This window comes from Triturus cristatus, chromosome 7, assembly GCF_964204655.1.
Source record: "Triturus cristatus chromosome 7, aTriCri1.1, whole genome shotgun sequence".
In the NCBI taxonomy this organism is placed as follows: domain Eukaryota; kingdom Metazoa; phylum Chordata; class Amphibia; order Caudata; family Salamandridae; genus Triturus; species Triturus cristatus.
In genome coordinates, this window is record NC_140590.1 from 1,181,243,363 (window position 1) to 1,181,257,011 (window position 13,649).

Consider the following 13,649-nt stretch of genomic DNA (forward strand, 5'->3'; position numbering starts at 1 on the left):
CGTGCCTTCCCTCACCAAGGGATGTCGACTGCGCCAAACGTCTACCAGATTCCCGTCCCGGACTATGGACTGCAGAGTTGCACCAGCAGCTGGGTGCAGGGTGCGAGCTAAGCCCCTCCTGTCTGTTGCGTCATCAAGGACAGCATTAAAATCTCCACCCCACAACACTGTGTCATATCCCGTTGCCGTAATTCCAGACCATACATCCTGAAAAAATTCAGGAGAGTCAATATTAGGACCATATATTGCCGCAATCACCAGAGGAACCCCCCCTAGCATTCCACCTATAATAACAAACCTCCCCTCCGGATCCTTGTGTTCCTCCCTAACGCGCCATTCCACCCCCTATCGAATCAGCACAGCTACCCCCCTGGCGTAATTGGAGTGTATGGACATATATGTGTGCCCCCACCTGCGGTGTCGCAGCTTCGGAGAGGGTGCAGTGTTTAAGTGCGTCTCCTGCAACAAACAAACGCCAATGTTATGCCGGGTTAGATAAGCATGCACCAATCTGGACTTGCGATAATCATTCAGTCCTATAATGTTCCACGTTAATAAGTTTAGTGGTTGTGCGTGTGTGTGGCTGGACAAAGTCTCGCAGTTAGAAGTGGGCAGGCTGTCACTTGAACTAGCGAAGCAAAACGTGTGTACAGTGTCGCACACCTCGTGATCATACTGGCAGTAAACAAACAAACAAACCCCGTCCCCAACCCCTCTCCCACTCCAACCCCCCAATCAGGTTGCAGAATAGCCCTCCCTAACAACCCAATACACAGCCAACTCTGGAAATGATAAGGAAAACTTCCCATGGGGGGCATAGTGACGTCAGCAATTACCCCTGAGTGAACAGGGGGGGCCGGGAACTCCACAGCGTTGCCACAAACCCTTCCCCGACATCCCAAATACAAACCATAAACGATAAGGAGCATCAGGTTGACCCACAGTTGCATCTGAGCAAAGGATAACAAAATACTACATCATGGTGAATATCGTTCGGGACTCAACGAGGACCAAACCCTGCGTCAGTCATTATCGCTTAGGTTGCCAGATGCTGTCGCCGTCGACCCACGATCACCTTTACCCTTCCTTCCTCCAATGTGTTTAGCAAACTTCAGGGCAGCCTTCGCATCAGTGAAATAGTGTGCAGTCCCATCATAGGAAACCTTCAATTTCGCTGGATAGAGCAGGGAGTACAGGACCTGTGCCTGTAGGAGTATACGCTTAGCCTGTAGAAATGTGCGGCGTGCTGCCTGCACCGCCGGGGTAAAGTCCGGATAAAGCGATATGGTGTTACCTTGATAGGACAATTTACCCTTCTCCCTTGCCATTCTCAATATGTTTTCCCGGTCTTGATAGTTCAGCAATTTGGCCAATATAGGTCTGGGCGGTGCTCCACCGGAGGCTTCTGGCCCAGGGTCCTGTGTGCCCTTTCCACCACGAAGACAGGGGACAACTGAGGATCGAACAGCTCATGCAGAAGCCCCGTCACATGAATGAATGAATACATACTTATATAGCGCATGGCTACCCAAGGGCATCCCAGCGCTTACTGTGACAAAAAATCACTCACTGCTACTTACGGGAAGAGAAAAGTCTTCAACTGCCTCCTAAATCCAAGATAATCCTGCTCAAGACGAATATGGTGTGGGAGCCGGTCCCATAACATTGCCGCATTGTAAGGAAACCGGCGCACTCCCATCCTTGCCCGTTTAATCAAAGGAACCACAAGAAGTTGTTTGTTACTGGATCTAAGAGTTCTGTTAGTCCAGTATAACTGCACCATGGGCTGAATTATAGGAGGCCCAGTAGCCCCGAGCGACTTGTGAATAATACACATAGCCTTGAACCTAATTCTCTCAAGAACTGGAAGCCAATGCAGCTGCCTAATGGCTATCCTGGCCCGAGCTGCGTTTCGGGATATTCATTAAGAGGCAAGCTGCACAATTCTGAACAGTCTGAAGAATCTTTGTGGTTCCTAAAGGCGCTCCCAGATAAACTGCATTCGCGTAGTCCAGCCGTGAAAGAACCAGAGCTTGGACCAGCAACTGCCTAGCCTCGAACGGGAGAAGGGGAAGAATCTTCCTCAGCATCCTAAGGAGGCCATAACAACTGGCCGCCACTTTGCGTGCCTGTACTGTAAAATTTAGGTTGCAGTCAAACCATACACCCAGACTTTTAATCTGAGTCTTGGGGGCCGGGGAGGGGCCAAGACAGCTGGGCCACATCGCATCTAAATTTACAGGGGGCGCATGGCCTAAGATCATAATTTCTGTCTTGGCCCCATTCAATTTGAGGAAAGATAACTCCATCCATTCAGAAACCTTCTCAAGACAGGCAGTCAAAGTAGGCTTGACTCTATCTTGATGACTGAGCGAGACCACCAACTGGGTGTCATCAGCGTACATAACAGTGTGGATTCCCCAGGGGGCCACCACCTCTGCAAGGGACCTCATGTAGATATTAAACATGGTGGGGCTGAGAGAGGAGCCCTGGGGAACTCCACAGCGCAAAGGAATCTGATTAGAGAGAGCGTCTTCCTCAAAAACCGCAAATGACCGATCAGCCAAAAAGGACTGCAACCACTTAAGGGCAGTCCCTGCTACTCCTATCTCCCTAAGTCTTTGGACCATAATTTGATGATTCACCGTATCGAAGGCTGCGCTGAGATCTAATAAAATGATTGCAGCGCAGCCTCCACTGTCCAAAATCTTTCTTGACTCTTCGACCACCGCGAGCAAGGCCGTCTCCGTGCCCTGATGACGCCTGAAGCCTGTCTGAGTAAAATGGAGGAGATTATGCTCCTCCAGGAAACCTGCAAGTATTGAATTGGCATGTTTTTCGGCTAATTTACCGATCCCCGGCAGCAAAGAGATCGGACGGTAATTAGCCCAGTCTTCAGGATCTAAGATTGTTTTTTTAAGAAGGGCTTTAACTCTAGCTTGTTTCCAGAGCAACGGCACCTGCCCAGTTCTAAGGGAGGAACTAACTACATGCAAAATGACTGGGGAAACAGTCTCCCAGGCCAAATTAAGAATGGCTGGTGGAGCAGGGTCGGCTGGGGACCCAGATTTAAGCTCCCGCAAAGACCTCTGTAAATCCAACAGAGTCAGCGGGGTAAATTCCTCCAGCATAGCCTGACAGATAGGCGGTGGCGTACTAGTCACCGCAGTAATCTGCTGAAATGTAGAGTAGATGGTATCAATTTTTGCTGAGAAAAAATCAGCTATTTCCTCACAACGCTTTTGAGCGTCCCTAGAGTCAATAATAGGAGTTGGAAGGGTAAGCAGGGATTTCAGAATTTTAAAGATTTCCCTAGGGGAATTGGATGCAGAGGCAATTTTTCCATGATAATAGGAGGCTTGAGCGCTCTTTATTTCACTCTTTATACTTGTTCTTACCCGCCTCTGAAAAATCCTTCCTCCATTTCCTTTCCAAACGTTTACAGGATTGCTTGAGCAATCTAAGTTCCTGGGAGTACCATGATTTTTTTATTGGGGCCAATTCGATGGGAAAATTCTTTCTTAGGCAGAACAGAGTCCAGAGAGGATTCTAGCCAACTGTTAAGATTTGCATTGGCCACCGTAGGATTAGGATGGGGAAGAGGACTAGAAGTTGTAAGGTTGGTTACCCGATTTTCAATGGACAGTTTAGACCAAATACGGCCAGATTTTTTAGCCTTAACACACGGTTGTTTCAAATCACAAGAGGTCCAAATAAATGATAATAAAGAGTGATCAGACCATGGAACCAAAATAGCCTCCCCAAAAACAATATTTGTCAGGTTAGTAAATAAAGGATCGAGTAGATGTCCTAATTTATGGGTAGGGCCACGCACGATTTGCTTGAGTTGGAATGTTCCCAACCCCTCAATAAGGTCCTGAGAAAAGGAGGAGTCAATTTCATCGAAATGTAAATTCAAATCACCCAGAATCGAAGAATTAGAGGAAAGACTCGCCCTATTAATAGCAGTATCCAGGAGATTATTACAGAAACTAGCGCATGCTCCTGAGGGGCAGTATATAAGGATCCCAGAGAAGGTGCAAGTAGGTGAGAAACATAAATCAAAGGAAAGACTCTCGCAATCAAATAAGGGACTCATAGTAGATCTACACTTATAGATGTTTTTATATATAATAGCGATCCCCCCACCACGGCCACTGACCCGGTCTTGCCTAAGAATAACATAGTTAGTAGGAAGAGCCTGAACCACATCGGCATCCGAGTCCACACTGGTCCAGGTCTCTGTTAAAAAGAGGGCATCTGGGCTCCTCTCTTCTAGGAGTAGATACATTTTGCTGGAGTGTTTAGGGAGGGAGCAACAATTGAGAAGAAGCAAAGAAAGGGGCTTATCCTTACCCCCCTCAATTCCCACCAAGGGAGTAGTGTGCAAGAAGCTACACTTAAAATCACAAAAAGGGCAGGCGGTAATCCCCTCATCTAACAGCAAAGTATGCGCACACTTAATACGTATATTGTTTCTACATTCCAGCAGCTGTTCCCTATTATAGCGAAGATCATTAGCGCCGTAAAGGCCAGGGGTTTCAGCCCCTAGTCCCGTCCTGGCACACACGGGCGCAGACGGGCTTGCCTTGTGCGCGCCTTCGGCGCGCCCGCTGCGCGGCCACGTCATCAGCTGATTATAGGATTGAGGAAGCGGAAGTGCGTGTCCCCGCCAGCGTCCGAAAAAAGCTGGACCGCTGACCTCAAAAAGAGGAAAAGGAGATTTCCCACAAAGAAACGACCAGCACCCGCTTCAAATTTTCCCACCAGCCAGATAGATTCAATATAAACGATTCTGTGGCATTAAAACATTTAAATTCATAAAATCAACACGTCAATGTCATCACCAGTAATATCGGCACGAAATTTTTAAAAGCAATTTACGCCGCCTCTCGCTTCTGACCGAGATCAGAGCGAGTGAAAGAGTCACAGCGCGACCGCCTCACCAGCAGATTATGGGAGTGAGGAAGCGGAAGTGCGTGTCCCCGCCAGCGTCCGAAAAAAGCTGGACCGCTGAACTCAAAAAGAGGAAAAGGAGATTTCCCACAAAGAAACGCCCAGCACCCGCTTCAAATTCTCCCACCAGCCAGATAGATTCAATATAAACGATTCTGTGGCATTAAAACATTTAAATTCATAAAATCAACACGTCAATGTCATCACCAGTAATATCAGCACGAAATTTTTAAAAGCAATTTACGCCGCCTCTCGCTTCTGACCGAGATCAGAGCGAGTGAAAGAGTCATAGCTCTCCATTTTAGTGATTGCGGTGGTCTCCGGAATCCCGGTAATGTGTAGATTATTTCTGCGTGACCGCGCCTCTAAATCATCATTCTTGGCACAAATGACTCCCAAGAGTCTGTCCATATTTAACAGTTGCTCCTTTGTTTCCACCTGGAATTCGTGAAATTCAGTATGTCGGTTCTCCACAGCATCCAGGCGGGTGTCATGGGCGTGGACCTGTGCCTTTACCGAGTCCAACTGCGTGGTTAAGGTGTCCAGTTTAGAATCAATATTTCGCAGGCTAGAGCGCATTTCTAACATGAGAGTGCGCAGATCTTCACCCCCATCCTCAGAGTGTATCTTCTGCTGCCCCTCCGCCTGCGCACCAGATAGCGACTCAGATTGACGCGTGGCTTTCTTGTCAAAAGTCAACTTGGGTTGCTTGGCATCGTGCTTACCCATCATGTGCCCAGTGCTCAGCGCCCGGACAGTTCTAAAAGTCGAAATGTCGGGTAGACTCTGCGCCCCTCCTGCCGCCAGTCCTCACTAAGGGAGCAGCATAACACCAGATGACAATGCTAATCCCCTTTAACTGAAAGCACCGTCTGTTCCAGTAGCGCCGCTCCGAACCCCAGCAACAATGCAGGGCAGCACCATCAGACTAAAGTAGCCAAGCAGACCGGGTGTCAGGTTTCAGCAGCTCCCTGCACATATCGCCGTAGATTATAACATAGGTGCATCATACTATCATAGCCAAAGTGTCCACGTGGGGGAGCGTCCACCCATTGAACCACGCATTAATATCTCAGCCTCAGCTCTCCGCAGTGTCTGAGTTTCTGGACCCCCCACCGTCCTCAGCAGTGTCCAACCGATTACAATCCTCCTCCTAGTATTCCTGCGCTCACCCAGCGTGTCTCCACCACCGTTTCCACGTCGCCGGGCTCGCACTGCACCCCGCAGCTCCACAGTCAGGGGCAGCTGCACAGGTTGTATGAGGCGGTGCAGCACTCAACAGGGGCTCATATTAAGCGGGAGGGGGCCAGGAATCGCGCACTTACCGCAGCTCCACTGCCGATGCGGCGCTCCAATATGGTGCCTGCAGCTCCATCGAAAGAACGCCGGCGCTCCACCTCACCCCTGTCCTGGCCGGCCCCCAGCAAGGAACACCACCAAGGATCCCAGTCTGCAGGCTCCTCTTCATCACAGGCTCTCCCGCTCGTCCGCAGCCACATCCAGTGCTGTCTGCTCAGGGCCTTCGCAGCTCCGCCGATGACACAGGCCCGCGATGCTGCCACAGCCCCAGGCTCGAGTTCCAAGGCCGCCGGCCGCCGCAGTCACCCCGATTAGGCGCCGCCTCTATTCCTCTCGATCCGGCGATGTAGAGCCCGCCCGGGGCTCCGGGTGCACAACGCGGCAGCCTACAACCTGTCAATCAGGTAGGGACGTCGGCTTCAGGTTCACGGCTTCACCGTATGAAGGATCAGGAAAGGATTAATATCCCAGCCCGCGGAGCACACTCAAAGAGCGGCCATTCCGCTGCTCGGCAGACCACGCCCCCCTCCTTCAATTTAATTTAATCATAATATAGTTTCTTACAGACATAAAGCACAGCAAATGCCCATTGGTGTCTTGGTGCTGATAACTGTTTATCATTATAAATATCAATGACTAATTTGGATAGGGCGTGCCATTTGTGGGGTTTGAAGAAAGCAAAATAGAGTTGCTGTGACTTTAAAACGTTTAGTCCTGTCAATGTTGTATATGAGGGCTCGCTTAACATCTAAAGTATGAAGAGCCTGTTCCGCAATCTAATCAGGTTGTGGGGAAAAACAAGGAGTTCAATGCATTGATTAAGATAGACGTGAGAGACCACCCTAGGAAGGAATTTGGTGTTGGTACGGAGGACAACCCTATCATTGTGGACCTGGAAAAAAGTTCTTCCAAGGTTAGTGCCTGAAGCTCACTGACACATCTGAATGAAGTGATGGCAACTAGAAACACCTCCTTCCAAGATAGAAACTGAAGGAGGCATGAGTGGAGTGACTTGAATGGAAGACCCATCATTCTTGCCAAGACAATGTTGAGGTTCATTTGGGGGGCCGTGGAACACAAGGAGGAATTACCTATTTAAGACCCTCCATGAAAGCCTTGATGATTGGAATTCTGAAGAGTGAAATGTGTTGTCACTTCTGAAGATAGGCGGCCACAGCAGCCAGGTGAAAGTGTATAGAAGTTAAGACTAAACCAGAAGCCTGCAAGTGAAGTAGGTAGCAGACAATATACTGGCTTCTAAAGGTTCAATGTGACTTTAGTGACAGTAGTACATGAACCTCTTCCACTTGGCAGCATAACAGGCACGGATGGTATGCCTGCGTACCTTCTTAAGACTGCTCAAGCATTCAGTTGGAAAATTACGGTACCCAAACTCTAGGACATCAGGAGTCAAATCACAAGATTGAGAGACCTGGGGTCCCAGAGATAGCCCTATTCTCCATAGCAGAAAATGCTAAATGCCTACGCTTCACCTCCAGGTTTCACACCCACTGTCGAACAGCAATGCACTATGGATGAGTTGGTCAGGGATATTTCCCTATGGTTTTCCTCCTCTCCTCTCCTTTTTGTAGTTTGGAGGCTTCAGCAAACGTCTCTCACCCTCATTCTGCACCCAGACCCCAGGTCTCTCAATCTTGTGATTTGACTCCTGATGTCCTAGAGTTTGGGTACCGTAATTTTCCAACTGAATGCTTGAGCAGTCTTAAGAAGGTACGCAGGCATACCATCCATGCCTGTTATGCTGCCAAGTGGAAGAGGTTCATGTACTACTGTCACTAAAATCACATTGAACCTTTAGAAGCCAGTATATCTAGGACATCAGGAGTCAAATCACAAGATTGAGAGACCTGGGGTCTGGGTGCTTGATTTCGCCCTGGTTCTGCATGAGAAGGTCTAGCCGGTTGGGAAGCCTCTTATGCTGAACCACTGAGAGTTCAAGCAGAGTCGTGAACCGGGGTTGGGGGCTAGGTGGGAGCCAGCAGAATGAGGGTGAGAGATGTTTGCTGAAGCCTCCAAACTACAAAAAGGAGAGGAGAGGAGGAAAACCATAGGGAAATATCCCTGACCAACTCATCCATAGTGCATTGCTGTTCGACAGTGGGTGTGAAACCTGGAGGTGAAGCGTAGGCATTTAGCATTTTCTGCTCTGGAGAATAGGGCTATCTCTGGGAAGCTCCATCTGTGGAAGTACTGTAGGAGAACTTGCAGTGGGAGTTCCAACTCATGGACTTGTTGTTGCATCCTGCTGTGGAGGTTGGCAAAGTTGTTGCCCGCTCCCGGAAGGTACTCTGCTAACAGATGGATCTTGTGGTGGAGAGTCCAATGCCAAATGCACTGGGTTAGGTGAGAGAGCTGGGAAGATCGTCTGTCACCCTACTTCTGGAGATACTCCATGGCTGTTCTGTTGGTTATCTTGATGACTACTTTGCGATCAAGTGAGAAAGATCAAGTGAGAAAGAAAAGACTTACAGCTAGCTGTCACAGGTAGTTGCTGTGGAGAACCAGGTAACTAGGCTTTCATTGGCCTTGGACAGTCAGGTCCTGTAAATGTGCACCCCATCCCAGAAGGGAGGCGTCAGTTGTAATGGTTTTCTGAAGAACTGGGTTGAGGAGAGGCTGTCCCTGCAACAGGTTGCTGGTGCACCACCACTGCAGATAGTGACAAGTGCGATGGCAGATCAACGCTAGATCGTCCCAATGACCCTCGGCTTGAGACAACTAGTGCACCAAGCACTCCTACAATAGACGCATATGTATTCTAGCATGGGCTACTACGGCAATACAGGAGGCCATCATGCCAAGAAGTTGCATGATTGCCCTGACGGTGACTGGTCGGTCCGGGAGGAAAAGAGGGATGAGTGCCTCAAAAGGACTGTATCCTGGAAGCACTTAGATAGGCAATGCCAACTGCCGAGTTGAGGCTTGCCCCCAAGTAGGGCTGGATCAGGAGGAGTTAGAGGTGGGATTTTGTGACGCTGATAGTAAAACCTACTTCGCAAAGTCAGTTGATGGTGACAAGTGTGTGTTTGTGGCACTTTTGATGGGTTGCACTCTTGATGAGCCAGTCGTCCAGATATGGGAAGAAGTGGATGTGCTGCCTGCGCAAGTGAGTGGCCCCTACAGTGAGAAATTTTATGAACACCCTGGGTGCAGAGGTGACTCCAAAAGGGAGCACCTTGAATTGCTAATGCTGCCTGAGGACTACAAACCTGAGGTACCGGCGATGTGCCAGATGGATTGGAATGTGGTGGAAAAAGGATTTGTCAGGTCAAGAGCAGCCATGAAGTAGCCTTGTTGCAGTAGCGGAATGACATCCTGAAGAGTGACTATGTGGAAGTGCTCTGAGAGAATTCCTTTAGGGCCCTGAGGTACAAAATTGGAGTCAGCATCATGGGAAAACTAATGATCCCCTTATGGAGGTGTATGGAAGGCATTCCCTCTCTCCTGTACCTCCATGTCTGAGTGAGGAGACCCCTGAGGTGTGTAAGGATGGGGTCACCTGGGGGAAAAGGTGAGCGCTGTGGAGAGTAGAGAGATAGAGGAAGAAAAAAGAGCAAAGGGCTATTTTGTCTTGTTTGCCTTCTTTTGCGACTTGTGAGGAGGTGCAAGTCCAAAGCTTCCTCAAAGGATAGCTGACGCTTGGAAGGTTGAGAGCCAGACCCTGAGGGGCAAGCTAGGATCCGGACCATATGGGGTGGATAGCAAGGTATTTCTGCCTGGCATCGATCGTCCCTTGCAGATCGCTTTGACAGCACCCGAGCCGAGGCCAGTATTTGATGTCAGCCCCTAGGCGCTCAGCTCCGAGGCCACTTTTGACTTTGCTGCCAAAGGTGTCGGCTCTGATGAGCAAGCCTTCGCCGAGGAGGACGGGGTCAGAACTGAGTGTGTTGGCCTCGACAGTCTCTTCAGCACTGAATCAGAGCTGGGTGTTACGTCTGAAGGTGGTGAGTGGTGGTTGGTGCTGACCATAGCCCGAAGGTAGCAGTGTTCTGGCAGCCGGTCTCTGAGACTCTAGAGCAGCAGGATGATCCTTATGATGGGTCTACTCGTCGTGTGAGCAGTGCAGTGGTGAGGGGAAGGGAAGGGAAGTCTGTATTTAAAACAGGCTGTGCCGGAAGCAAGTAATCGATCTCCAGATCGGAGCCGGAGTTGTCAGTGGGGATGAGGTCCCTTCATCTGCTGCCAAAGGTTGTGGGTGATGTTCTCCCTTGAGATCCTCAGAGACCAAGAGGTCCGGTGTGTCATGTCCGCTCCTATGCAACATCTTGAGACATCGAGCCCGACGTCAAGGAGGGTCTTCATGGAGTGGATGGAGCAGCAGGCCTTACAGGCAACCTCATTGTGTTTGGGAGACAAACACACATGCAGACATGATGGAGGTCTGTCCGAGGGCACCTAGTGTGGCTGCAAAGACAGTAATAAATTGGCATCCATTCCATCGCCATTGATACATGGAGGACAGACTCGGATGAGAGACAGAAGGAGGCTCCGGAGACCCATGTGGATCGAGGTTAGCCTGAAAGTCACCCAGTGAAGCTTGAGTCCTAGACCAGAGAAAAGCGAATTAGGAAATGCGTTCAAAAACAATACTGACAGGAGACTGGTGTGGGACGGGCGGGCGCGTATTGCTCTTGCCAAGCTCACTCTCCCCTGGTATGACGGGGGCATCGCGCTTCCTGACATTCGCAGGTACTATTGGGCCTCGCAGCTATCTGCCATTAACCACGCCACGTATGCGCCCGGCTTGAATCCGGCGTATGAGATGGACAAGTTCCTGCTTCCCGGCGGGAACTATAACAGGGCACTTTATTCCCGCCTGGCTGGCCGGACCCTTACGGGTCCTACTAAGATTGCTGTGCGGACCTGGAGGGCTGCCACTGCGGCCATGGGCTGGAGTGAGCGATTAACATGTGCTACTCCCTTGTTTGCCTCCGACCGCCTGGGCAGCTTGTGGACCACGAAGGGGTTTGACCAGTGGGACACGATTGGTATCAGCAAAGTGGGAGACCTGTGGCACAAGGGCGCGGTCAAGACTTTCGCGGTGCTCCAGGCCGAATACGAGCTGACCGACAGGGAGTTCTTCCGCTACGCCCAGGTTCGACACGCCCTGCTCTCGGTCTTCGGGGAGGGGACCAAGATCCCTGTTTCCTCGCCCCTCGAGGACCGCATACTTGACGGACATGTCCCTGATAGTACTATTTCTTTAATTTATAAAAAATTAATTAATCACCGGGCGGACCTTTTTGTGCGCCTTCGGGAGGCTTGGACTGGGGATGGGGTGGAATTGGACGACGAAGATTGGCAGTCTGCACTGTCGTCCCCCAAGGAGGTTGCTATTCCGGCTCGTCTCCGGTTGGTACAACTCAAGATTCTCCACCGGGTGTATGTGACGGGTCCTCGCTTGGTCTCGATGGGATTTTCCGACGACGGGCTCTGTAAGCGAGGCTGTGGGCTCAGCGCCACCTTTCTTCATATCCTTTGGGAGTGCCGCGAGGTGGCGGACTACTGGCGCCGGGTCCACACGGTTATGGGACAGGTCACTGGGGTTGTGCTGCTGCCGGAGGTGCGTCGCTGTGTCCTGAATGTGTGGGAGCCCAATGACTACAGCGCGGCTCAGACTCGGTGGGCGGCCCTAGGGAACATGATTGCCAAGAGGGACATAGCGCAACTTTGGGGCGCTCAACGGCCGCCCACCGTGTCAGTATGGAAGGAGAATATGGACTGGTGTATGTTTAGGGAGAAGACAGTGTATGTGGCCCGTGGCAAGCCGGGGGCATGGGGTAGAATTTGGGGGCAATGGAACGCGTACCGCGGAGGCATCTGTACGCCCCCCCTGGTAGACACTGATATCGCCATGTCCCCCTGACCCTTGATGGCTCCTGGCGCCTTTTGGAACAACTACATATGGACGTTCATCTCCCTTGACCCCCTCCCCCCCCCCTCCGTCCCCGGCCTCCCGGTACTCCTCTCTTTAGCGGTTTGCTCAATTGTCCTGACTGGAGTTTCCCGGGGGGAGCCTGACCCGCACTGGTTTCCCTCATAACTCGCCTTTTGTTTTTTATTGTTTGTCTTTTTGTTTTTGTGATTGTTGGACTTACGCTTCCTGTTCCTCGAGAACTATCTGAAGCCACTGCGGGGCAGTGCCCTGGGATCTGATTGTAGCCTTGATATGTGTAGATTTCCTTCTGTACCTAGCGGCCGGCCCGGGTGGTTGTAGGCCCGTACTTGTAACCGAATTATTGCTCAATAAAACTTTTTCAAAAAAAAAAAAAAACAATACTGACAAAGGGGAGGAACAGTGGCGACAGCAACAGTGTCGTACTAGAGCAAACGTCCGAACCTGACGCCGGAAAGAAAACAAACTAACAATGGAGTCAATGACCATGTGCACTACCAGCAACAGAAGGAGTCACAGTACCTTGTTACTTTAAAGACTTCTTTGAAGAAAAACAATGCGCATACATCCGGGCTTAACACTAGATGGCAAGAGTGTGCACAGCATGTATCTACAGCCACACATGCCTTAAACATAAGGTTTGGTGTGGAATATGAAATTATCTAGTGCTGTTGATTAGGAGAGGTAAGTAACACTGTGGAGTGTGACAGTGGAGAGTTATTGAGAGTGTGATAGAAGACCAGTGTCGAGTGAGAGTTATGGTGTAGTGTGGATTGTGACACTAGAGTGTGAGGTAGAGTGTGAGAAAAGGATTCGCTATGGGAAAAGTAAGGGTGTTGTACATTGTGAGGGTAGTGCACAATGAATCAAGTCTAAAAGCAGAGACTGGTGTGGTATGTAATGATGTGATGTGGTGTGTCATAGTAGGGTGTGGTGTGGAATGAGTGTAAGATATGGACAATGAAAGCATTGTATGGTAGGTTTTGACAGGTGTTGATGTACAGAGTCTGGAAGTAAAATGCAGTGTGTGAAAGTGAGTTGTGTTTTTTACTGTACCATTTGAATGTGGCATGGATTAGTGAAGTGTGTGCAGTGTGAGAGTATTGTGTTACATGAAAGAGTATGGTGTATAAAGACTAAGAAGAAAGAATGGTTTCTAATGTGACAGTAAGGATGGTGTGGAGTGTGAGAAGCAAATGGTGTGAAGAATCAAAGCAGGGTAAGGGAAGAAGTTTCCAAGTGTGGGAACAGAATATGTTACACATTGTGAGTTTAGGGTATGGGGAAGAGTATGGTGAGAGGGTGGAGCATGAGATTAAGGTGTGGTGGGGAGTATGAAGGCACCAGTTTGTATAAGGGTTGGGGTTGGTTTGGAACGTAAGAGTGGTGTGTGGTTTAGACTATGAGAGTAGGACACCGTGTGGAGTGTGAGAACATAGAGGGGTAATCAATGTGAGAGCTGGGTGCAGGGGCTAGT

The 13,649-nt window shown here is 49.9% G+C and overlaps 1 protein-coding gene across 1 annotated transcript in view; it reads right to left on the reverse strand.

Annotated features, from left to right (window-relative positions):
• The window catches only part of LOC146811399 (dynein regulatory complex subunit 11-like), a 293,100-nt gene that overhangs the window by 125,550 nt on the left and 153,901 nt on the right, over positions 1-13,649 (reverse strand). The gene's annotated exons all lie outside the window — the stretch shown is intronic.